The sequence below is a fragment of the Tamandua tetradactyla genome, chromosome 2 (genome assembly GCF_023851605.1).
Source record: "Tamandua tetradactyla isolate mTamTet1 chromosome 2, mTamTet1.pri, whole genome shotgun sequence".
Lineage (NCBI taxonomy): Eukaryota > Metazoa > Chordata > Mammalia > Pilosa > Myrmecophagidae > Tamandua > Tamandua tetradactyla.
The window spans coordinates 85,888,174-85,915,614 of record NC_135328.1 but is presented as its reverse complement, the minus strand read 5'-3'; the positions used below and the strand labels follow the sequence as shown (position 1 = coordinate 85,915,614).

At 37.7% G+C, this 27,441-nt stretch overlaps 1 pseudogene; it reads right to left on the bottom strand.

Moving 5' to 3' along the window:
- Nucleotides 1-11,195: 11,195 nt before the first annotated feature.
- LOC143656991 (protein SET-like) lies at nt 11,196-27,411 on the bottom strand (annotated as a pseudogene).
- Between the last annotated feature and the right edge of the window lie 30 nt (nt 27,412-27,441).

Here is a 27,441-nt window from a genome sequence, read left to right as displayed (position 1 = left end):
GAATATCAAGTTGAGAGAATCAAATAAATAGAAGAATAATATATTATGCTTATAATATTGATTTATGCTTTGTTTACTTTGGAAGCCTATTCCTTTCTATAGAAGCTAAAGTACTTCTTTAGGACCACGATCTGGGACTGGGGGGGCAGAACGAAGAAATTGGGCTGATGCCACTATGAGTCACGTCTCCCCTAATCTTTCCCACCCTTTAGACCAACTGTGGTTTGTCAATTGGTTTTAAAAGGTCCTTTCACTGCACCTATCATAGGGGATCTCTCACACCAATTTTGCCACTTGTTTTGTTGGCTCTAACCCTCTGGTATCATATATGCCTGCACTCATCTACTCAGATGTTCAATGGCTTTGACCAGATGATAGGGTGGAGAAAGGAGACCTGCTTAGTCTTTATTTGCTTTGAAATAACTTCACTGAGTACAAATCCAAGGTAAAATCTAGAATTACTAAAACATCAGGATAAAGTAAAGTACCCATACATGATGCATTCAATGACAATATCCCTGGAGGACATCTACTGTGACTCTACCAAATACATCACAAGAAGAAATATCAACTCTGATGGATGAAATATTTGTGCCAGGTATAAAATTCTGTACACTGTTATCAAATATTTCTAGAAGGAGGCACCCAGATCGCCTTCCCCAAATTGAGTAACTCCATTCCTGGTCACATGTATGCAGATATTGTTTCTGTACTCATAAAAATCTCCACAAATATTTCTGTCGGTTCTTCTGGGATGGCACCAGTATACTTTACTTTGTGCTGATCAGCCCCAAAGAGGTAGACCTTGGTCAGTTTGTGGAAGACTCATACTACCTAATGAGTCTACCTAATTGAAGGACATACTATAAAGCTTAAGCAAGCAAGATAGTGCGACATTTTGAAATGACAGAAACATAGATCAATGTAACAGAACAGGGAGTTCAGAAATAGATAGCCATACAAAATAAAATTAGTAGTTTTTGGCAGAAATACAACTGCTTTTCAATGGAAAAAGAAGAGACTTCAGAAACTGGTGATAGAACCATTGGATGTCCATATGCAAAAAAAATGAACGCTGAGACATACCTCACTTCTTATGCTAAAATTAATCCAAAATTGATAATGAGCCTAAATGTAAAACATAAAACAATAAATCAGTTAGATGTAAACATAGGATAAATGCATGTGACTTTTAGTTAGAAGAGTTTTTTGATGTAACACCAAAGTAAATATACATTTTAAAAAATTGATAATTCTACTTCAAAACCTCATAAAATTTTCCTCTAGAAAACATGTTCTAGAAAACAATGAGGCTGACCCCAATTGGAAGAGATTATATGTTAAATCTCATATTCAATAAAGAACTCATTTGATGAGGATATGAAGATTCTCAATACTCAACAATAAGAAAATAAGCAAAACAATAAAAAATAGGCAAACTCTGAAGAGATATTTCACCAAGGAAAATACATGATTGGAGGGTAAACAAATGAAAAAATGCTCAATATCATTAGGCACTGAAAAAATGCAAATTAAAACCACAGTTACATAACCTTATCCACTTATTAGAATTGTTAAAACAAGAAAAAAAATACTGAAATTAACAAGTGTAGTTGAGGACATGAAACAACCAGAGCGCTCATACATTGCTGGTGGGAATACAGTTTGGGATGTCATCATAAGTTTACGCATATACTTTCCATATGGCCCAGCAGTTCCAGTTCAAAGGATTTATTCTAGATAAATAAAAACTTATATTCATACAAAAACCTATATGTAAATAACTATACTAGCATTATTCACAATTGCCACAAAGTAGTAACAACCCAAAAGTACTTCAATGGGTAAGAGAAGAAACTGTGATAGATCTATACAATGGAATACTACCCAGCAATGAAAATGAACAAAATATAGATCCATTTAATAATGCAAATGAACCTCACACACCTGTTAAGTGAAAAAAAAAAGTCAGTTTCAAAAGGTTATGTAGTCCAGAAGGCAAAATGGTAGGATGGTGAGGTGTGGAATTTAGTTAATCCTTTAAGACAGCTAGTAAATAGCCAGGAATTATCTGGAACAACCATATGGGGGTATTTCTATGACTAGACACACATTGTACATCAGTCTGGAATGGGTAAAAGGGCTGAGATCACACAGAATGGTAAATAAAGTCTCCTAAACTATGGAGGCTGGCACCTCTTCCCCACTGGCATGGCAGACTATTTTAGAGTCACTTTCCAGTGGGAAAAAGAAGAAGTTTCTACTAGAAGCAAGGCAAGGAGAGCTCAAGTAAGCTCCAATTGCAGATGCAATTAACAAATTCAGACGCTGAATATAAGTTCCAAGCATAGATAAACCCAGAGCAAGTGTGAAAAGAACCCTGAAGTCTCTTTCAGCTGAGAGGAGGTGGGGCTGATGGAAAAAATAAAACACAGAAGATTTTAGAGCCAGCTGAGCTCAGAATACTAGAAAAGGACTGTGCCCTAAGAAGAGAGGCACACAGCAACAGGTACCGACTCCAGCTCTTAATTGGCAAATCTGGGGGACGAGGGACTGGTTCTGAAAAGGATCTTTTTGTTCCTTTTCAAAACAAAACAAAACAAAGCGAAACAAAACAAAACAAAAACGACCTTTTAAGCAACCTATTAAAGAAAGCCTCAGGCATTTTTAATTGTTAGCACTGCCCTAGCAAAGGCAAAGTTAAGGGATGTCTGAGAAACAAAGATGTAGTCAGGTGAAGGAGATAATTCCCTTCCCCAAGGAAACTTCCTCAAGAAAATGGGGACAGCAGGGCCCAACACAAGTGGTGGCTCTCACCTAGAGAATTCAGACCCCAGGGCCTTGAAAATAGAAACAGCTTAAGCCTACCCTCAGCCTCTGTCTCAACCTCACCTCTGGAATGGACAGGTTTGATGAAATTAAAGACACTGTGCCACTATACACTGGTGGGGAGCTGTGGGCTGACAAGTGCTACCTGCTAGGCAGGATAAAAAGGTACTGAAACAAGAGGCTTCACAGGAAAGACTAGCAGCTGGGTCTTATTCTTAAGGAACCTATACGCTGATTTCATACTGTTTCTGAGATATGGGCCTTTCTTGTCTGGGAAAATCAGAATGAGGTTGATCATATCTGGGGACACCTTCCTCAAAACAAAACTTCCATAAAGGCAGGCAAGAACCAGAAAAACAAGAGCTGAAAACTTCTGATCAGTTAAACAGAAGCTATGTTAGAGGTCTAGAATATGTTGAACTGAATGTCAAAAAACACATAGCGAACAAAGTCAATCAGCAAGAATACCCTAAATGAAAGAGAGAAGATGACCTCCAGAATAAACTAATTGAGGAACTCAGATACCTAGACATCAGCAAAAAGTCATAAGTCATACTAGGAAGCATTCAAAAGACCAAACTAATACTTCAACTGAGATATAGGAGTTGAAACAACTAATTGAAGATGTTTGAACAAATTTTCAAAATCAAATTCAATAAGTTGAAGGAAAATGTGGCAAAAGAGATGAAGGATGTAAAGAAGACATTGGGTGGCCATAAAGAAGAACTTGAAAGCTTGAAAAAGACAATGGCAGAACTTATGGAAATGGAAAACACAATAGAAAACATGAAAAACACAATGCAGACATAAAACACCAGATTTGAAGAGGCAGAAGAAGGAATTATTGAACTGGAGGACAGAACATATGAAATCCCACACACAAAAAAACAGATAGGGTAAAGAATGCAGAAATATGAGCAGGATCTCAGGGAATTGAATAACAACATGAAGTACACAAATACACATGTTATGCACATCTCAGAAGGAGAAAAGAAGGAAAAAAAGGGCAGAAAGAATTATGGAGGAAACAATCACTGAAAATTTTCCAACTCTTATGAAAGACATAAAATTACAGATCCAAGAAGTACAACAAACTCCAAACAGAATAGATCTGAATAGACCTACTCCAAGACACTTACTAATCAGATCATCGAATGCCAAAGACAAAGAGAGAATTCTGAAAGCAGCCAGAGAAAAGCAATCCCTCACTTACAAGGGATGTTCAACAAGACTATGTGCAGATTTCTAGGCCAAAACTGTGGAGGCAAGAAATCAGTGCTATGGTATATTCAAGATACTGAAAGAGAAAAACTGCCAGCCAAGAATTATATATCCATAAAAATTGTCCTTCAAAAATGAGGGAAAGTTTAAAGTATTTTCAGACACACACTGGGAGAGTTTGTGAGCAGAAGACCTGCTCTATAAGAAATAATAAAGGGAACACAACAGGCAGATAGAAAAGACAGGAGAGAGAGGTTTGGAGAACAGCCTAAAAATGAAGATTATCAATAAAAGTAAAAACAGGGAGAAAAAAATAAGATAAGGCATATAAAATCCAAAAGACAAAATAGCAAAAGAAAGTACTGTCATTGCAGTAATAACATTAAATTTTAATGGGTTATACTGCCCAATCAAAATACATAGATTGGCAGAATGGTTTAGAAAACAGGACTGATTTATATGCTGTATATAAGAGATTCACTTTCGATCCAAGGACAAAAATAGGTTGAAAGTGAAAGAGAAAGGCTAGGGGCATGTATGACACCAGAAGAAAAGCTAGAGGATTAAAAACTGGGACTATGTAACTTAGCTAAACCTAGAGTGGACAGTGATGGTGATTAAATGCACTAATATAAGAAAGTTTTTGCATGTAGGAGAATGAATAAATGTCAACATTCTTGGTGTTGAAAATTAGATGGCATTGGAAGAAATAAAATCAGTGCAAACTAGGGTCTTTAATAGTAACGCTGTAATATTCTTCCATTAATTGTATCAAAGGCAATATACCAAAACTAAATGTAAATAAGAGGGGGATATAAAGTAGAGGTATGGGATTCTTGGTGTTGTTGCTGTTTCCCCTTTTTATTTTTTATTCTTTGTTTTTATAAACACTTTTTATTGTGCATGCATATAAAAAAGCAATAAATTTCAGAATACATTTTAACAAGTAGTTATATAAACAAATTTCAGAGTTTTCCCTTCTAGTTGGTATAAGACATTGGAGACTAAAAGACATATCAATATAATAATTGAGCAGTCATACTCATTTGTTAAATCCTATCTTCTCTTTTATAACTCCTCCTTCTCCTTTGCTTCTTCTCCCAACCTTTACTAGTATTTGGACTCTGCCCATTCTAACTTTTTTATATTGGAAAGTGGTGTCAAAATACAGACTGGGCCGGGGGTGATGAAACTAGTTGATGATTTTGGAGAGATTGGCCCCTCTCAGTGTCAGAATTCATCTGGCCTAGGAACTCATCTTGAGGTTGTAGTTTTCTGAAAAGTGATCTTGGTATGTGAAACTTTTAGATCGAGTCCTAGGTATTCTTTAGGGTTAACTGGAATGGTTTTGATTGTGGTTTGGAAAACTTTGACAATTAGCAATATCTAGCTGAAGTTTGCATAAGAATAGCCTCCAGAATAGCCGTTCAACTCTATTTGATCTCTTTTAGCCACTGATACTTTACTTTGTTACATTTTCCCCCTTTTTGGTTAGGAAGGCATTGATGATCCCATAGTGCCAGGGTCAAGCTTATCTGGGAATCATGTCCCTTATTGCCAGGGAGAATTTTACCCCCTTTTAATTTTTTTAATCCTTTATTTTTGCATTTTTTCCTCTTCTTCTTTCCTTACAGGAAAAAAATGAAAATATTCTCATATAGATTGTGGTGGTGAATGCGTAATTATGTGATTATACTGGTAGCCATTGGCCGTTTACTTGGGATGGATTGATTTGTATGTGAATAAAACTGTTAAAAAATAGACAGAAGAATATAAGTGCTGTAGTAGATGTGGAGAGAGATATATACCCATTCACTGTTGGTAGGGAAGTAGAATGGTGCAGCTCCTTGGGAGGGCAGTGTGCTGGTTTCATAGGAGGCTAAGTATGGGGCTGCCCTATGTTCCTACAATGAGGTATATACTTGGAAGAACTGAAATCAGCATCATTTGCACACTGGTATTTATGGAAGCCTTTGCCATGATTTATAATGGACAGAGGTGGCCTAAGGATACATTGGCTGATGATGGGAAGGTGAAACTGTGGTGTATACATACAATGGACTGTTGAGTGATCACAAGAAGGAATGAAGTTGTGAGTCATGCAACTAGGTGAATGAACCTTGAAGATATTATGTTGAGTGAAATAAGCCAGAAATAAAGGATAAATGTTATAAATTCTCACTAATGCTCACTAACTATAATGAGCAAAGTCTGAGAATTGAATTTGAGGGTATAGATAGTCAGGAGACAATGGGGACAGAGATTGGGAAATTGACAATTAAGGAGTGCAGAATGTTCAACAAAGCTTAATGTAAAGGTTTCTAGATTGTAAACTCTTACAGCAGTTATATCGATTCCTGAGTTTTAACTGTTATTTCTAAATTCTGAAATGCTGTGCAATTTGTGTATAACCAGGTAGTTCCCATGAACTTAGGGTATTTGTGTGACACCTGAGACTCAGAGTTAGGATTCTACAGCTCTGAAAGTCAGCATTAGTCCACACAGCAACTGTTAAAGAAGCTGAAAAAGAGATCAGATTTCAATTAGAGTTATAAATGAAATGAACGTGGTTATGACTAAGGTAAATCAGAATACAGGGTAAAGGGTGATATTGACTATATTTTAAAACTTCAACTTCTGTGTGGGACCAAAGGAAGAGATGATTTTTTTCATACTTTGGATAAATTATATCATATGACTATATCTCAATAACATTACTTTTTTTACAAAATAAAAAAAAACATAACCAAAGAAAAAAGGTTATGTAAATTATGATTTCATATATATGATATTCTGTCAAAGGCAAAACTATAGGAATAGAGAACAGATCAGTTGTTGCCGGGGATTAGAGGTGGGAAGAAATGGAATCTAACATTTAAAGGTATTACAAGGGATTTCTTCAGGGTGTTCAAGTTTCTTTGTATCTTGTTTTTGGTTGTGATTTCTAAAACCTATGCATGTATTAAAAGTTACAGAGTTGTACATCATAAGAGCAAATAGTATAGTGCATAAATTAAAGTTATAATAAATTTTAAAAATGGTAAAATGAGGGATCAATATTGAGATATTTTCACCAAATATAAAGTGATTTGAAAAGAAATGTATTAGCAGTCAAAAGAGAGACAAGTGTATTTTAAGAAAAAAGTCATCAAATAATTTTTAACAAAACCTAAGCTCGTAACTTTGCTCATCTATAAAATAGTTTGCAGTGTTTCACAAAAATGAAATAAATATGGAAATATGTAAGATGGGAAATATACAGCAGTAATAATAAATCTGAATGTATCTGTGCATATAGAACTACAAGAATAATACTAAATCAAAGAGCTAAATATAAAAAAATCATTATTACAGCATTTATGCAAAAATGTCAAACGCTATGTTATTTGTGGATATAAACATGAAAGGATAGATGAGAAGAATATATACCAGATTTGTGACATGAGGTGTTTTTGAGGTGAGGCAGAGAGAATTAGGTTGAAAATGAATGGAAAGTAAAACTTCCCCAAATAATCCAAAGATAGCAAGAAAAAAACCTAACTTTTTAAAATTGCAATTTACTTTTTATTTCAATATGCTTTATGTTTGACACTTGAAAAATTCACCAATTTACCTATTCTTTCTACATGTCTAGTGAGTTTCCAATTAGTTCCACTATACCAGAATGATAAAAATTAAAAATAAAGCCCTTTGGCATAGTTCCGCTCAAAGTTACAAGGAGCTTTTCTCTTTTGCCTTTATCATTCTGACAATGCGTTAATCATTAAAAGGTGTCCATTAATTTGAAAGGGAAAACAACAGGAAGCCACTCAAGATAGAACATAGCTCTTTGACTAGAAGTAGTTATTTAATTAATCACATATGACATCAACTGTTGGCCTCTTTTTTATCTTATTCTTTGACTTTTACTTCATATCCAAATGAGGCTTTCCTTCGGAAATTAGGAAATGGGTTGGTATGTCTTTATCACTTTCTTGAAAACTATATATATTGTGGACTTTCACCCTTTGGGGACAGATGACATAATGTGAAAAGTTAACAAGATAAGCAAGAGAAAGAAATGAAATATGGATTTGAAATCCAAAACTATAGTGCAAATTAAGTGTTTTTTTGGCATAAGAACTTCCTTAAAAGTAAGTGAACTAGAGCAGATAGATATAATTTAGTTGCTGCTTGGAGCCAAGCTTAAATTAATCTGAGCCGTTTTTAAGCTACCCTTGTGAATTCCAACTTTAAAGGACAAAATTAAATGGGAAAACATTTTTGGAATACTTTTTCTCCATTAGTATTTACTGAGAGTGAGAGAAGGAAACATTACCTGGGACACAATCATTTGCAAGCCATTCCATGAGCTGTTACTTCAGCACCTTTTCATGAAAAACTCCTACTTAAATTCCCATTTCAATAGCAGCAATAGCAGCAGGGATCTTCATTTCACCTTGATCACGTTAATCATTGACTCCTGTCTTAAAACTGGATCAATCCGAGGAGGTTACTATGTTGCCATGAAAAGCAACAAAAATATCATGTAAGCTAAGTTTGAAAGACTCAACTTTTCATCTTGGTTCTCCTATTAAGTGAGAATAATTATTCAGAGAGCATCATAAAGTATCAGTAATTTTGTTTTTCTAAGACTTATTCCTCTCATAGAAATTAATTCCCCCTTATACCTCTGATTACAAATCCCATATTTCTGTCCAATTTCTTTCATAATCTGGCAAACCAAGAGTTTTCTGTGTGAAGCATGATTATGTGAAATGTACCAAACTGTATTTGAGAGTAAATGTCACACTAGGCCTTCAGGGTAGACATTTTGGCAGGATATTTATTTAAACTTTGTTTAAACTGTTTTTGAGGTGGTCTTTGGCATTACCTCCAAACTCTGGTTCCTTTGAGATGTTTTATTTGGAAAAAAAAGTGATAATATGGAGTACTGACACTAATTTTTAAGATTTGGGGAATCTGTTTGAAGTTTATTCCTCCAAGTGCAATACATTATGATCAGTGAGAAGAAAGATATCTTTGAGCTCCTCTCTGCTAGTTAATAAGCTACTGTCTCAGTTCCATATTCACACGTCGACCCTCTCTGCTTGGGATGTGGGGCAAGGACATTGTAGTCCATCTTTTTCATTTTCCAGTGGGCTTCCGGTTAAATTTTTTGCTTTGGAGAGCCCTAAAGGAAGACTGGAGAGTCAGAGGGAAAACAAGGATTTGATCCTCCATAATTGCTCCCTAACTCTATTGCTGTCACCCCCGGCACTGACAGGTGGCTCCAGAAGCAGCATTCTATTACAATTTTCAGATTTTTTCCACTTCCCTGGGCCCAGCCTCTCTGTGTCACCCTCAGAGATATCAGCATCATCCAGGTGAAACCTTTCCTCAGATGTTTGAGACCAGCCAGGTGAAACCTTTCCTCAGATGTTAGAGACATCATTCCATGGACTGCCTCTGAGCTCTTGAGGTACCAGTATCAGCTGGGCAGCAACCTCACCTCAGAGGTTTGAATTCCAGCTCTTTAGGGTCTTTCTCCAAACTCCTATGTTCTAAAAATGCAAATTCTTCCCTTTATTATCCCCAATCATTTGGGCTGCTTACAGAATTCCCTACCTTTGTGATACCTCAGTGTTCTTTGTTGCCTTTTTCGTTCCTAACACCAGTTTAAGCAATTCCCTGTAAAATCCCCTTTAAAATATTTGGTGTCATTTCCATATTACTGTGGCCAAACCATTAAAATGTCTGCAAAGAACAAATAGAGTAATTTAATAATGAACCTTCTTGTGACTTAATAAAAATTGTGAAAAAGATCTACCCACCCACTGACCCAACAGCAAAAACAGAATAGCCTGAAGGTTAGGATCCTGAATTAATCTAGAGATTAATTGCTTTGGCTATAATTCTGGCTCTGCTGGTAACTGTGTGGTCATGGGAAAACCATTAATTTTTTGGTTGTTCATTGTCCTCCTCTCTAAAATGTATGTGATTATAATAATTATACCAACTCTAAAATTGTTTTTTTTTGTAACAGGTGTTAACACATGTAAAAATATTGGAGTAGCAACCCCATATATTTTTTTTATTTTTACTTACTCTGTTTCCTAAATCAAGTTAATTTCCATCTTCATGGATATTAAAGAATTGAGCCATCTCCTTTAACTTTCCATTTAACTAGACAAGACACAGGTGATTGAAAATAATAATATGATTTTATAGGTGTCCCAAAGTAATTGTTTGCAGCAATGTTCTTCTTATTTATTTATTTATTTTGACATGGGCAGGCACTGGGAATCAAACCCAGGTCTCCAGCATGGCAGGCAGGCAGGAACTCTACCACTGAGCCACCTTTGCCTACCCAGCAAAGTTCTTTTTTAACTTTACTTTTAAATTATAAAACAATCCAAGCATTTAAAGTATAGAGATTAATTGATAAATTAACAGACATATCCATACTATAATGTACGCATGTAACCATCACCAATATCTTAAACATTACAATTAACATGCAAAGGAGAAGCCATGTTGTCAAAATGCCTACTTAACACACTCAAATGTCTCAAATGCACCCTTTGCTGACCTTCTATAACCCCATTTTACTAAAGTTGTTTTTTTTTTTTTATATGCAAGGGAAAGTAGACGGATGTATGTTGGTGAATGCTAACTGTCTATATTTGCACAGAGACACTGTGCAATCCTGAACCCAATACACAGAAACAGAAGGGCAAAAGCTAGAATTCTATGCACTACTACACAGGGGCCTAGCTCCCTCCAGCTTCAAGGAGAGCAAAGGGAGCAGAAGATTTTTGTTGTTATTTTGTTTTGTTTTATTTTTCCCCACAGAGCAGAGTGGTGTGTTGATTCCATAAAGTTTTTTTGTTGAACAGGAAGGGATTAAAACTGAATTTGGAACAGAAGCGGGTAGAGATTCTTTTTCCACTGTATTCTGTGAAAGGTATTTCTCCCCAAATAAGTTGCAAACCGTGGCTTAAAAGAGAGAAAAGAGACCTCAAAAACAGGGTGACCTGATTACAAGAGGAAAACAAAACCCTGCAACTTGCTCCCAGGGTCTGGAGGAAACTAAAAGGGAAAGGTGGAATCCATCAGTGTTCCATTAGTCATTTTCTCCTTCATCCTCCTCCTCATCACCATCCTTATTCCCCTGTTTTCACCAATATCTTTTTTTTTCCCCTTAACTTGCATGGACAGGCGTCGGGAATTGAACCCGGGTCTGCAGCATGGTAGGTGAGAACCCTGCCTGCTGAGCCACTGCAGCTCTTTGAAGGTCTTTGAATATCTTTGAATCCTTCTTCTTCTTTACCATCATCATCATCATCTTCTCTTTCCCCTTCTTCATCATCCATATCAGGAACAAAATGGCAATGTAATGGATTTGGGCAAATGTCACCTTTGAGGACCTCTCCTAACTCATCCGCCTCTGCATCAGAATGGTCAGTAAACCAGGTAAACAAGCTCTCTGGTTCTTCCCGTGGGTTTTATTTTGTGTCTGCCTTGAATGTTTCATCAAGACCTTTCCAGATTTCTGTATGATTTCAGTCGACCTTGAGGATGGATCACCACCCTCATTCAGATGAAATTCTTTGGAGAGAACTTTATTTCCCAAGTAAGGATTTCCATCAAAATAAAAATCTGTCCTGTAACCTGACTTTCTATCTTCAAACTCTGTCACTTTAACTCTGCTCAAATAGTGCAGGGTCTCTTTTCACCTCCTTTCCAAGCAGTGCAGACTCGTGTGAATAGTTGACAAATGTTGTTACCCCAAAATCTGGGATTTTGGCCATGAATTCTGAGTTCTTCCGAAAGAATGGTTGGTGGAGTTTATTATATTTCTATTCTACTTTCAAAATCTCCTCACCAGCTTCAGCATTAAGTCTAATTCATTTTGTACTTCAGCAATATGTTCAATTGCTTCCTTGCTGTTCTCTTTCTGAGATCTCTTCGGTCTTGTCCTGGTTGGGGTTGACCACCCTTTTATTGACTTTGGTCACCAGTGGGGACTTGGTGCTGCTGGGCGGTCAGGGGTGAAGTGGGGGGGTGGGACTGGGGGTGGGGTGCGGAGAGGGGGACAGAAGGGAAGGTGAAGGGGGCGGGCAGGTGGCTTCTCCTCAAGACACCTGCGCTGGCACTCACTGGGTCCCGCCACCTCCTTTTGGCCTTGCTTCCCCCCATCCCTCACTCTGCCCTGCCCCTCGCTCTCCCCCCCTGCCCCCAGTGTTCTGGATCTGACTAAGAAGGAGGAGCTGGGGCTCCTGCCTAAGGAGGGGAGACAGAGGAGGCCATGTGGCTGGCAGGTGGGCGGCTCGGCTTCTGCACTCCTGCTCTGTGCTCTAGCTCGCTGCTCGCTCTCCCCGAGCCTCCTCCTCCACCACCTCCTGCCTCTCCTAATATTTTCGGTGACAACTAATGGCCCTCACACACTGCGAGTGATTGTCTCAAATAAGCTACACTTAAGGCTGGATTACCTTGGAGTATCATCGTACAAATTGGCAAAACACTTCAATTTTCTGTGTTATCATAGACTCCATATGCCTATTTGCATGGGTGGTAGCCCAATTTCTCAGCTCTGTTGTCTTCTGCTATTCTTCTGAATTCCACCCTGAAACTGAGATTTGAACCAGATTTGCCTTTGTTTCCCATTTACGTTCTTTTTTTAATGCCAGAAGTTTTATCTAGCTAAATTCTGTATTTTCCTCCTGTGTTATGGACATTAACCATACTTTATTACTCCATAATTCAGTATAACCTACATGTACTAATCCTCAGGATCTTTCTGCTGAGTCTTCAAGATGTTAGGGCAGAGCAGGTGTGTCCACTATCTGTCTTTCTTAAGAGGATGCTATTGGGTACTGACAGGTCTGCTGCAGTAAATATGACAAAATATATTCAAGAACTTTGCTGAAGTTACCTTTGTTGTTATCTCTGGGTTTGTGGTTAACATAGAGGCAATGGGGCTGAAATTTTATTTAGTCTCTATTAGAAGTCCCATTTAGCTTATATATCCCACCGACAGGATAGGCTAGTATTCTTGCTGTCAAGTTTGCTGTGGGCCTGTCCACATGTTTTACTGCTTCTGAAGGAATAAGACGTTGTTTATGTTTTGGTGGAAGACCTCCTACTCTGAGAGCTCCTCCACAGTTTAAAGTATCCTGAACCGAGAATCTGTAGTTTTATATTTATATCTTTGCTCTAGTTTGCTAGCTGCCGGAATGCAACACACCAGAGATGGACTGGCTTTTAATAAAAGGGGATTTATTTTGTTGGTTCTTCAGAGGAAAGGCAGCCAACTTTCCACTGAGGTTCTTTCTTACTTGGAAGGCACAGGATGGTCTCTGCTGGTCTTCTCTCCAGGCCCCTGGGTTCTGACAACTTTCCCCGGGGTGACTTCTTTCTGCATCTCCAAAGGCCTGGGCTGAGCTGCGAGTGCTGAGATGAGGAATGCCGAGCTGCTTGGCTGTGCTACATTGCGCTCTCTCATTTAAGAACCAGCCAATTAAGTCAAACATCACTCATTGCAGCAGACACGCCTCCTAGCCGATTGCAGATGTAATTAGCAACAGATGAGGATTCATGTACCATTGGCTTATGTCGGCAGCAACAAGACTAGGTATGCTCGCCTGGCCAAGTTGACAACTGAATCTAACTAACACAATCTTTAATATATTCTGACTTTTAAAGATCCTTAATTGACATGTTCCCATAAGCAATGACTGTTTTCTTGACCACCATCAATTATCAGCCTTGTTATTCAAATAGCCAAATCTATGATAACACTTAGTTGATCTGGTTAGGTTACATCTGTCGGATTTAAAGTTTCCTGCAAATGCCATCAACCAAGGCTTTGCTCTAGGAACTGTTTGTGCATGTGTGTGTGTTCCCTGTAAATTCAGTCTTCCAAACTCTCTTTGTCAGGGAGGGTTCGTATAACCATGCTAAACTGAAACCAAGCATCAATAATTAAACCCTATGCACCCTCATTTCACCCACCCTCTGTTGTACAGAGCCTACCTTGCGCTTGGCAGATTTCGAGAGCTTCTTACCAGCTCAGGACTTGGAACTTTCCATTTTTCAGAGTCTTATTTGTCTAGCTTTCTTGATCTGGTTTTCTCTTACTTAATTTAAAACCAGTTCCACAACCTTTATTTTCTCCTGAGTGGAATGTCTGTTCTTGGTATTAGGTCATTTGGCTGACAAAATGTATGCATTTACAATTTGTGCACATTTGTTTTTGAAATGAAGCTATGGTTTCAGCACGTCATGCCTACTCTTCTGAGGTCCCTAAATTCCTATCTACTGCATTAAATCAGTCTCTATACCTTGATGATTGTCCTTGCATATTTCTTTGGAGATTCTCTGATCTATATATCTGTTCATCATTTAGAACCTTGAGCATGAATCTATCATTAATTTCTCCCTTTTACAGGACTATACATCTGCCATTCTCACATATTTCTCCCAATTTTGCCTAGAAAGATAATCTATAAAAGGAGATCTGAAATCTGTCATTTCTGGGTCTGGCAGATGCATCAATTACGCAATCAGATACTGCTTGCCTTTTCCATCTTTAGTGAGTAATTTCATAGGAGATTTCTGAACCTTTTTTGTGCAAGGACCCGTGTGGCAGTTTGGTGTAGTCAAGCATATAGATCTCTTCTCAGAATAATATTTTAAAATAAAAATACAAAAAACCCCACAAAAACATAAGGTTGCAATCAGAAACCAATCTTATTGACTAAGTGTTATCACAATATTAAAAATTGTGATATAGTAATATATGTTTATTAACCTATTATACATCAATATTTAGCTTTGGGTCTGAAAGCTGCCATAATTTTAAAGGATGGTAAATATAGGCAACAGTTCAAAGTATTAACAATTGTAATGTGATACAAAATATCTGTGAGCTCTAGGTAACAAGTCATGAGATTGCTAGAATGAATGTTATTTGTGGCCTATAATAATATTTGGAAACAATACTATACTTCACTTAGAGCTTAGTGAATATAGAAATGTAAAAATTTTCCATTCAAGTTCACGGATCCTTAAATTCTCTTCATGTATCCCTTGGTTTTCACGACCTCAGATGTTTGGGGAGCACGTTTCCTGAGAGCACAGTCAACACCTGAAACTCAGCTTTCAATAACACATTGAGTCACCTTAAAACTCCCTAAATTATTTTTTGAATCACTTATACTCATCTTCCCAATTTTCTCCCTCACGTAATTCTGGATTTGATGTCAGCGTTTGATGTAGATTCCCCAGCCTGCAAAATGTGGTTCTTGAAATACTTTCTGTTAGAACTTTGAATTAGCAGCTTGGAGATAATGCTTCTCCGTAGTTTTCTAGGTCTTAGCTCCCACTGGGGAAGTCATTCCAAACCTTGCCCTGAAATATCTTCATCTCTTTTTATTATATCTCTCTGGACCACTGTAATTTTTTTCTGACCTGATAATTACTAAAACACCAGTAACACACCTTTTTTAAGTCTCTATTTAACATAAATTAAGTCTGTGTATAATAATTTTATTTTTTACCTTTCCTGTAAGTTTCAGGCAAATTTTCACTACTGATCTTTTGGGCCAGGTAATTCTCTGTTGTGGAGGGCTGTCCTATGTATTGCAAGATGTTAGCAATATACCTGGTTTCTACCCATTAGAGGTCAGTAAGCCCAAAATTAGGACAATCAAAAATATCTCCCAATATTGCTTAATGTTCACGAGGGGATGAAATTGCTCAGCTGGGAATCACTGGTCTAAGGTGATCTTTTAAATCTTGAGTCTCTTGAAGAACATCCCTCTGTTACTTAATTCCTCAGTAAATCTATAGTTTGCATCTAGTGAAAGATGAAAGAAAATAAAAATGAAATGGTCCTTGTTCCCATGACTCTTAAAACTCCAGTGCTAAATTATATAAGAGGCACACATTACATAATTATTAATAATTGGTTGGATCTATACTACAGAAGACAACAAAGAAATCTAATTACTGACATCAAGGCCTGTTTTACAGTAATAGAAATATTGAAGACTCTAAGGTACTTCAGGAAATAAGTAATCAATAGGGCAATTGATCTTGTCCCTTCTCAAAGAGCTAGGTCTTTGATTTTCATTACCATTCAAGTTGTTTATCATTTTCCCTCCCTCTGCTTTCTCATCCCCATGGGTTTCTCATTTTCTTTCTTTATCTTGCTTTCCTCTTTAAATGCTTTCTCTTTTTTTCCATTTAATCATGGTTCAGTCGTCTTGGATTTCAGTTATACACAGATTCCAAACTTTTGAAGTCTTTTTTATAGGTTGAAGAAAGGGTGGCTATTTGAATGATAAATAATATTATAAGTAATTTTATACTATATAGGGACCTATCTCTGCCACATGTTAACATATATGATTTAGTATTTCACAATCTTTCATAACAATGTAACTTCCTTCACTGGTGCCACTGTGTTTGTTTGACACATGCTTGCATTTTCTTACATATGTGTAAATGAATGAATCAATTAAGGGTTGTGGTGGCCATAAAAGCATGAATCTAATGACTTTAATACATACGATTTTTTTTCTCACTAAACAAGACCTTTTGGGCTGGATACTTCATAAGTCTGAAGGCAGGAGATTACTGGAAATGTTTAGGCAGTTAAAGAATGGTAGGTCCAGGGCATCTGCATTTCTGTTGTCCTTTCTTCTGTGTATTGGTTGGATACTGCTGCTCCCTCTATCATGTCTAAAATCCAGCAGAAAGTCGGACTAGCGGAAGTAGGAGAGAAGTGTCTGTGTCAGGAATACATAGACTTTTTCAGATATACCTGAGAGATATCTTCTTAAATCTCATTAACCAAATGCTATTGTGGCTGCTCAAGGTTGGCCAATCATCATGATTTTCAGAGCTCACTTATCAATTAAACAGGGTAGATACTATCTAGGGCCCATAATACATGTTTTAATCTTAATTTATTTCAAAATCATAAAAAATGAATTTAACAATAATACATATATAATAATGATTTCACCCTGGATAGTATTTATTTTTATATGAGCATCATTATAAAATATAATTTGTAATGTTTTGTTATGAAGGAAAGAGCCTATGAAGACAAAGGTATCAAATCCCCATCATAGTCATAATATGACTTTTCAGGCTTTACTGGGTTATAGAGGATTCCTGGATATGAGAGTTTTAGTGGTAAAACTGGTACTATCCGGGCAAACTGGGATCGTTGGTCACTGTAAGGCATTCCCCCATTTCAGGTACCTTGTGAAGATTAGTTTTAGTAGTTTCTAAAATTGTGGAAAGTGAGAAAGAAGAGGGTAGAACCAAATGCTGCAGGATAATTGTGACATAATTCATTCTTTTAACTATTCCGCATCCACAAATCCTTCTTCTCATCATACACAATTATTTGGGTTATACTCACTCTGCTCCTTAAGAGAAGTAAGCATTGTCTTCTCACTTAGAGCATACAAGTTCAACTCAAATATGTCTGGGACATGCATGGATTGCACCTGCCTCAACACAACTAACATACAAGATTGAAGTAGCTGCCCTAAGAAAGCAAAGCCAAGGGCAATTGGATTGGCTAATTAAGAGGCTTACCTCAACTCCAAGGCAGAGGATATTTACTGCACTTGCCCAGTGGGATCTGATACTGACTTATGACTGCTGTTTGCTTCCCAAGCATTGTAAGTGTATGTTGATTGTGGTGAGGCATGTTAAAATCTCTTAATATAATCTCTTACTATAAATATTATATGCTCCTGTTTATGAACATTTTATCATTTTGAAATGCCCTCTGGTTTTGTATCTTGCTATAATGTCTACTTGATATGATATTAGAATGGCTAGAGAAGCTTGCTTTAGACTATAGTTTTCATGATATATCTTTTCCCACCATCTTATATCAACATTTGTGTACTTTTATTTATGGGAATTTCTCCTTTAAGGTATATATTGTTGGGCCTTATTTTGTTTTCCTTTCATCCAGAGTTGATGAACTGAGTAATTTTTGGAAATTTTACTCCATTTAAATTTAATTAGGGTAACTCTACTCACATTCTTTGGGCAGTGTATTGGTTAGGGTTCTCTACAGAAACAGAATCAACAGGGAACACTCACAAATATAAAAGTTATAAAAGTGTCTCACATGACCGTGGGAACACAGAGTCCAAAATCCGCAGGGCAGGCTCTGCGCCAAAGATTCCAATGCAGGGGCTGGACAAACTCCACAGGAGAGGCTCACCAGCCGAAACAGGAAGAGCCTGTCTCTTCTGAATCCTCCTTAAAAGGCTTCCAGTGATCAGATTAAGCATTACTCATTGCAGAAGACACTCTCCTTTGATTGATTACAAATGTAATCAGCTGTGAATGCAGCTGACATGATCATGATTTAATTCTATGAAATGCCCTCATCACAACAGACAGGCCAGTACTTGCCCAACCAGACAAACAGGTACCACAATTTGGCAAAGTTGACACATGAACCTGACCATGACAGTCCACCTTTTGTCAACTTGGCAGCTATACATTTGACCTGAAACCATACCTAATTTCTAAATAAAAAGCAATAAAACACACATTTTTTATGTCACCTAACAATACTCAACTGTCCTGCATATAACTGGATAAACATTAAATCTCTCCAGAATAAGGTGCAAATCCTTGGGTATATTCATTCTTAAACTTGATATCTTACAACTTAAATAGTATAACATGAACAAAACAGCATTACAGTCCTCATTTCTGTAACTGATCACGTAGTCGAAGATCATATTTACCACTACCTTCTTCCACTACCCATTTCATGTCCCCTTTACCCTCAGCAAGCACTTCAGCTGGCTGTGGTTCTTTGCCTGGTGGGGTGACCCAAACCTTCATTCCTGAAGTTTCAGAGCCATTGGTAGCCCTGCCTGGATTGGGTTGTTGCAGTTTTCCATTGATTTTAATCACAGGGCATGGTAGTACTAAAAGACGTCCTAGGGGATCTCTATATTCCAAGAAAACTCTTCTTTACCTCCATTGCAGTCCATTTCCCCTTGATAGTCAAGATCAATCATCCCAGACAATAATATAATCCCCTTCTTGGCTTGTTGACCCAGTGGCATAAGTAGCCCAAAGTGACCAGGAGGCAATCTTAACTTCCAGTTCAATGAAATCATTGTTGTTTCTCCCGGAGGAAGCACTCCCCATTTTGGAACTAAAATCTGTAGAGCAGCAGAGCTCAGGGTCGCAGGGACAAGAAGCAAAAATTTTCCTAGTGGATCACTAGGGGTAATAGTGAGTGGTACCACTCGCATTTCCACCCCTTGGTTCCTGGACCCACGGATCCTGGTTATGGGAGAAACAGCACCAAACAACGGATGATGATTCAGAGCATACACAGCTTCCTGGAGAACATTACCCCAGCCTTTCAAGGTATGGCCACCTACTCAGCACCGTAGCTGAGTTTTCAAAAGGCCATTCCACCATTCTATCAATCCAGCTGCTTCTGAATGATGGGAAACATGGTAAGAGCAGAGAATTCCATGAGCAGGTGTCCATTCCTGCACTTCATTTGCTGTGAAGTGTGTTCCTTGATCAGAAACAATGCTATGTGGAATACCATGATGATGGATAAGGCATTCTGTAAACCCACAAATGGTAGTTTTGGCAGAAGCATTGCATGCAGGGAAAGTAAACCCATATCCAGAGTATGTGTCTATTCCAGTTGGAACAAATCGCTGCCCCTTCCATGAAGGGAGTTGTCCAGTGTAATCAACCTGCCACCATGTAGCTGACTAGTCACCGTGGGGAATGGTGCCATATCGGGGGCTGAGTGTGGGTTTCTGCTGCTGGCAGATTGGGTACTGAGCAGCGGCAGTAGCCAAGTAAGCCTTGGTGAGTAGAAGTCCATGTTGCTGATCCCATGCACAACCTCCATCCTTACAACCATGACCAATTTGTTCATGAGCCCATTGGGCAATGACAGGAGTTGCTGGGGAAAGAGGCTGACTGGTATCCACAGAACAGATCATCCAATCCACTTGATTATTAAAACCTTCCTCTGCTGAAGTCACCATCTGGTGGGCATTCACATGGGACACAAATATTTTCATGTTTTAAGCCCACTCAGAAAGGTCTATCCACATACTTCTTCCCCAGACCTCTTTGTCACCAATTTTCCAATTATGGTCTTTCCAAGTCCCTGACCATCCAGCCAAACCATTAGCAACAGCCCATGAGTCAGTATACAAATGCTCCTCTGGCCAGTTTTCCTTCTTAGCAAAATGAACAACCAGGTGCACTGCTCAGAGTTCTGCCCACTGGGAGGATTTCCCCTTACCACTGTCCTTCAAGGACACCCCAGAAAGGGATTGTAGTGCTACAGCTTTCCACTTTAGCGTGGTACCTGCATATCATGCTGAACCATCTGTAAACGAGGTCCGAGTTTTCTCTTCCTCAGTCAATTCACTGTAAGGAACTCCCCAAGAAGCCATAGCTCTGGTCTGGGAAAGAGAAGGTAATGTGGCAGGAGTGGAGACCATGGGCATCTGGGCCACTTCCTCTTATAACTTACTTGTGTCTTTAGGACATGCTCTTGCCCTATCTTATATATACCATTTCCATTTTACAATAGAGTGCTGCTGCGCATCACCAACTTTATGGATTGGTGGATCAGACAACACCCAGCTCATGATAGGCAACTCAGGTCTCATAGTAACTTGGTGGCCCATGGTTAAGCATTCAGTCTCTACTAAGGCCCAGTAGCAGGCTAAAAGCTGCTTCTCAAAAGGAGAGTAATTATCTGCAGCAGATGGTAAGTCTTTGCTCCCAAATCCTATAGGGTCCTGCCAAAGGCTCCAGACAGCTTCTGTATTTGCCACTGACACTTCCAGCACCATTGGATCTGTTGGATCATATGATCCAAGTGGCAGAGCAGCTTGTACAGCAGCCTGGACCCATCACAGAGCCTCCTCTTATTCAGGTCCCCACTCAAAATTAGCAGCTTTTCTGGTCACTCAATAAATGGACCGGAGTAGCACACCCAAATAAGGAATATGTTGTCGCCAAAATCAAAAAGACCAACTAGGCATCGTGCCTCTTTTTGGTTATAGGAGGGGCCAGATGCAGCAACTTATCCTTCACCTTAGAAGGGATATCTTGACATGCTCCACACCACTGGACACGTAGAAATTTTACTGAGGTGGAAGGTCTCTGTATTTTTGTTGGATTTATCTCCCATCCTCTGACATGCAAATGCCTTACCAGTAAATCTAGAGTAGTTGCTACTTCTTGCTCACTAGGTCCAATAAACATGACATCCTCGATATAATGAACCATGTGATGTCTTGTGGTAGGGAGAAACGATCAAGGTCCCTGTGGACAAGATTATGACATAGGGCTGGAGAGTTGATAAACCCCTGAGGTAGGACAGTGAAAGTGTACTGCTGACCTTGCCAACTGAAAGCAAACTGTTTCTGGTGGTCCTTACTAATAGCTTTTGAGAAAAAAGCATTTCCCAGATCAATAGCTACATACCAGGTACCAGGAAATGTACTGATTTGCTCAAGCAATGATACCACGTTTGGAACAGCAGCTGCAATTGGAATTACCACCTGGTTGTACTTACAATAATCTACTGCCATTCTCCAAGACCCATCTGTTTTCTGCCCAAGCCAAATAAGAGATTTGAATGGGGATGTGTTGAGAATCACCGCCCCTGCATCCTTCTAGTCCTTAATAGTGGCAGTAATCTGTGCAATCCCTCCAGGAATCCAGTATTGCTTCTGATTTACTATTTTGCTTGGTGGGGGCAGTTCTAGTGGCTTCCACTTGGCCTTTCCCACCATAATAGCCCTCACTACATGAGTTAGAGAGCCAATGTGGGGATAGTGCCAGTTTCTCAGTATGTCTATGCCAATTATACATTCCGGAACTGGGGAAATAACTACAGAATGAGTCCGGGGGCCCACTGGACCCACTGTGAGATGGGCCTGAGTTAAACTCCATTGATTATCTGCCCTCCATAAACCTCCACTCTGACTGGTGGTCCAGAGTGATGTTTTGGGTCCCCTGGAATTAATGTCACTTCTGAACCAGTGTCTAATAATCCCCCAAATATATGATCATTTCCTTTTCCCCAGTGCACAGTTACCCTGGTAAAAGTCTGTCAGTCTCCTTGGGGAAGGCTTGGAGGAAAATTGACAGTATAAATTTGTGGCAGTGTAACAGGGTTCTCCCCCAAAGGGACCTGGCCTCCCCTTCATTCAAGGGGCTCTGGGTCTGTAAACTGTCTCAAGTCTGGAAGTTGATTAAGGGGCCGTGACTCTGTTTTTGTAATTCAGGCTAGACTTCTGTTCACTTGAACTAGAACTCTTTTGTTTATACAGCTCAAACAAGAATTTAGTAGACTACCCTTCTATTGTATTTCTAGGTACCCCATGATTTGCTAGCCAATGCCAAAATCTCTGCGAGTCATATGATTTTGATACCTGCTTTGAGTTTGCTGTCTATTATAATAGCCACTTCTACCCTGTCTTTGGTGATTGGTGCTGCCACCTGACTTCTGCTAACTCAGGATCCTGTCATCCCCATTGTGTTTAAGAATTTCAGCTCTGTGACAGCAGTTCCTACAGTAATATCTGACCTAGAGAGAAGTGCAACCACAGAGCTCTTCAGGGATGATGGTGCTAGTCTCACAAATTTATTTCTCACTGTTCTGGTAAAAGGTGCATCCTCTGGACATTCATGGGGTATAAGAGCAGGCTTTGCATGAAAAATCCACTCTAACATTCCAACCTCTCTAAGCCTCTGGATCCCCTCATCTACATTATACCAGGGTAGTTCTGGCATTTCAACCTCAGGTAATGTTGGCCACCTTTTGATCCGTGTTTCAACCAACCATCCAAACAAACTATAAATACCTTTTCTAACCCCTCAAGCTATAACATTGAATGCAGAATCTCTTCTGAGTGGGCCCATATCAATAAATTCAGCCTGATCCAGCCTTATTTTCCTCTCACCATCATCCCACACCCTTAAAATCCATTGTCACACATATTCCCCTGATTTCTGTCTATATAAATTGGAAAACTCACATAGTTCTTTTGGAGTATAACGTACCTCCTCATGTGTGATACTTTGCACCTCGCCTTTAGGGGCCTGTTGGGACTTTAGTCTAGTTATAAGTTTGGAAGAAATGAGGGGTGGTGGGGGTTGGTCATGAAAAGAATTGGAAATATCTTCCAAGCAATTTGCTTCAGGGCCTTCATTTGCAGTTTCATCTGGTGAAATAGGATTAATCACTCTAGGGCTAATCCCTTCAGGAGGAGGTTGGGTGGCCAACTCCTCAAGGCGGAATTACAAATGTAATCAGCTGTAGATGTAGCTGACATGATCATGATTTAATTCTATAAAATGTCCTCATTGCAACAGACAGGCCAGCACTTGCCCAACCAAACAGGTACCACCACTTGGCCAAGTTGACACATGAACCTAACCATGACAAGGTAGCATGGGTGATGTTCCTTCCATACTTGACCTTTTTTTCTTTAAATCCTATAAATTTTTTTCTGTATCTTCATATTGTCAGTGTATTTCTTTCAGTCAGCAAATTGATACCATTGTTACCATTTCTGACAATGTTAAGTACTTAAAGAGTATTTAATATTTTATATTGAATGTAATTTTTTTATATATTTGAATAAAATTCATAGTCTTAATGTTTACTTCCTATTTGTATCATCTTTTCTGTTTTTTCCCTTATTTCCTGCATTTTGTGCTTTTTTGGCATGTGATTTTGTTCTATAATATTTTATATACTACAAGAATATTATATATTATATAATAATTATTTATTTACATGTGCCACATCTTTAATATTTCTATTTTTCTTCTTTCCCTTCTGAATTTCTCTGGGATCATTTCCGTATAATTGAAGAAGTAACTCTACCACTTCCTTTAGTGTGGTTCTGTTGGTGCCAAGTCCTTTCAGTATTTATTTGTCTAAAAATATCGTTAATTTACATTTATTTATTTATTTATTTATTTATTTATTTATTTATTTATTTTGCATGGGCAGGCACCAGGAATAGAACCTGGGTCTCCGGCATGACAGGTGAGAAGTCTGCCTGCTAAATCACTGTGGCCCATGTCTATCTGTATTTTTAAGGGACATTTTCTTTATATACATCCTAAGTTATTAAGAATTTCCTCCCAGCCTGTTAAAGATAGCATTCTGTTTTCTCACGGCTTCCATTATTGCAGTTGAGAAATCAGCTGTCTATTATCGCTCCTTTAAAGTTTTATGTCTTTCTTCTCTATCTTTTAAAATTTTTTTTGGTTTTCACCAATTTTCCTTTTATGAACCTATATTTTAAATTTTATTCAGTTTGAATATATTTTGAATCTGTAGTTCAATATTTTTTTTATTACTTTTGGAAACTTCTTTTTCTTCCTCTTGCCCCTTTTTTCCCCCTTGTCTTCTGGAGCACAAATCACATGTTTATTAGACCTTCATAATTACTCATACATCTCATGTTCTTTTCTCTATTTTTACTCCTTCCTTCTCTTTGATTCAATTTGAATGTTTTCTGTTAGAGAAGATATCAGTTTATAAATTATACCTTAATCCATATCTAATGTGTTGTTAAAGTTGTCCACAGAGACAAGTTTATTCTCAGTTATAGTATCTTTAACTTTAATTTTTTTCTTTATGCTCTTGTTTATAGCTTCAAAAATGCTAGCTTCAAAAATGCTAGTAAAAGTTCTCTGTGTTAAATTCCTTGACCATAGTTACTCTACTTACTTACATATCCTTATTCAGTAGCTCCATTTTCTTGATATTTCAAATTTTGTTTCCATCGTCTCTGATTTCTCTTGCATTTTGGCCAGTTTTATTTTTCTCTTTTTTGGGCTATTTTTATTAAGTGTTTGATATTGTGTATGAAGATTTGTATAAACTACTTGAGAATCTGATGATGTTAACCTTCCTTAGATCTTTTCACTCTCTTTATTGGTTAAAGAAGGTGGCCTTGTCTAATCTCCTTGTCAACAAATCTTCTGGGTAAATAGACTAATTATATTTCTTGAAGGATGCCTCTTCTGTATATAGACCACCCTTCATAGAATGCTCCAGACATAAAAATCTAAGTCTTTATCACTATATTCTTATGTCCAGAACTCTTCAATCTCCAATGAGAATCTACATGTTTCATCATTTTCAGGGCTCTAAATTTATATACAAAATCTACAGTGTATTGCAGCATGTGTGTATGTATGTGTGTATGGTTTTAATAAAATCTATGTTATGTTAACAAAGCTAGAGCCTATATTTGTAATACTTTTAGCACTGTTAAGAAAATGAAAAATTACCATTCTTTCTATGATTTTCCTGTGATTTTTGCTCATAAGAAATATCATCTCTCTAGTTGAGCATACTATCTCAGATATGCTGGGCACAGAAAAATGTTATAAAAATTGAGATAGCCTCAAGGAATTACTTGGACTCTTACAAAGGGCAAAAATGTTACATATAAATCTTTAAAGGGTATCTCAAACCATAACTTCCTAGGAAGTCTTTTTGTGTTACCAAGATATGCATACAGCCTCTTTTTCAGATAAACTTGGCAGGAATCTTATAGCACAGCCTAGGGCAGTCAAAAACATCCTCATGTTCTATGCATTTTCTCCATTTTATTTCTCTATTTCTAAATTCATGCCACTTTTTCTATATAATCTTCACTAATTTCCAGGAATACACTCTAGTCACATATCTGGTGACTTTAATAAATGTAATGCATAATTCGGGTATCATGTTTTGAATGAGATTTTTTTCTTTGTTCAGCTTTCATTAATGAATGAAGATATTTGTTAAACAAATAAACAAAATTAATTATACTTAAATATTTCTCTAAATATTTTGCATATAAAGCAATGTCTGCATACGCTTACATTGAATTTAGTTTATTCAACATATTTCCAAATATGTCCTCTCTAATTAATTCATGTGTTTTCATTTTATTCCCACCCCTACTTCACCCAAAGTATAATCATCTCCTAAAGAGAAAACCTATGGTTTAACCAAAAATACCTAATTTGGCTTTCCCAACAGCCTGAAATTCCTTAACAAGCCTGACAACCAGAAAATAAAAGTAAAAGAAAAAGTAAATGCCAGAAAATATATGCATCAGCATTCATGAATAAAGCCCTCAAGACTTTCTTTTGAAGTATAATAGAAGCAAGCAGAATTACTGGGCTTTAGAGTACCTGGCTATCTAGTTCTCAGGCCACTGAATATTAAAAGCAGCAAATGTTTCAAAAGCATACATATAAATATCACGACAGCTGGCTCATTTAATGTGGGGAATTACAATATTATTTCTCTCAAATAGTTTTTTTTTTTTTTTTTACTGGTAATACCTTTTTAATAGATCGAAGAAACTATGTAGTTCATTATATTCTTCCTGAGAATAATTTATGGCCCCTGACAAATGAAACCAAGGGCATATTTTTCAAAATTATTATTTAACAGAATGAATGGTATAACCAGACATCAAAAGGAAACCAGAGCCCTCTGTTTTACTGAATTCTTTCCTGGGAAGACAGACACAATAAAGGGTTAGTTAGCTCCAGTGGCTGTAAAATAGTCAACATGACTTTAATCTTTCTTTATAAATTATATAAAAATGGAAAACAGGGCTGGTTACGGAACGGCTTCTCAGTGCAGTCTGGAGGTGCTCTGGTACAAAGCATTTCTGCTTCCAAGAGAAACATAAATTGCTACAAAAAACTGGTACATTATTCTGGTGAAAATAGATGAGACTTTTTAGTTGTGTGCTCTATACAGCTAGTTTCCAACCAAATGCTTCATGTATCCACATGAAAGCAAAAGGCAGGAAAGATAGAAAAGGTTGTAGTTTTTGTCTGAAATCACTCAGTTTTCAAAATATAGCTTTTATATTTTTTCTTTGTAAAGTGGTATTAGCATATTGCAACTGAAGGATGTTCTAACAACAAAACTTCCAGTCTGGAAAATAGTTCTATGGTAGGCAAAATAATATCAGCCCTTGAGTTTCCTGGAATTCTTCACGTCACACTATTTTCTTCCAATATACAGTTTAGGCAGTTTGGAATTAAAATGTAACTTCTTGGGCATTTCCACTAAAATATATCTAATGAAACATAAACCAGTTTCTTAGGTATAATTGCATTCTCAGAAAATGCCATATTTTGAATTCCACATATGTCTGAGCATCATGATTTAAAAAAAAATCAAAATCAAAATATGATTAAACTTATATAAGAGATGTTCAACCCGCTCTCAGTGAAAGAAGTTGGAGCTGTCATTACTGGCGACTTAAGACGCAGGGTTAACTCCTCCATGGAAGGCTGGAGGCAGAGCCCCAGAGGATG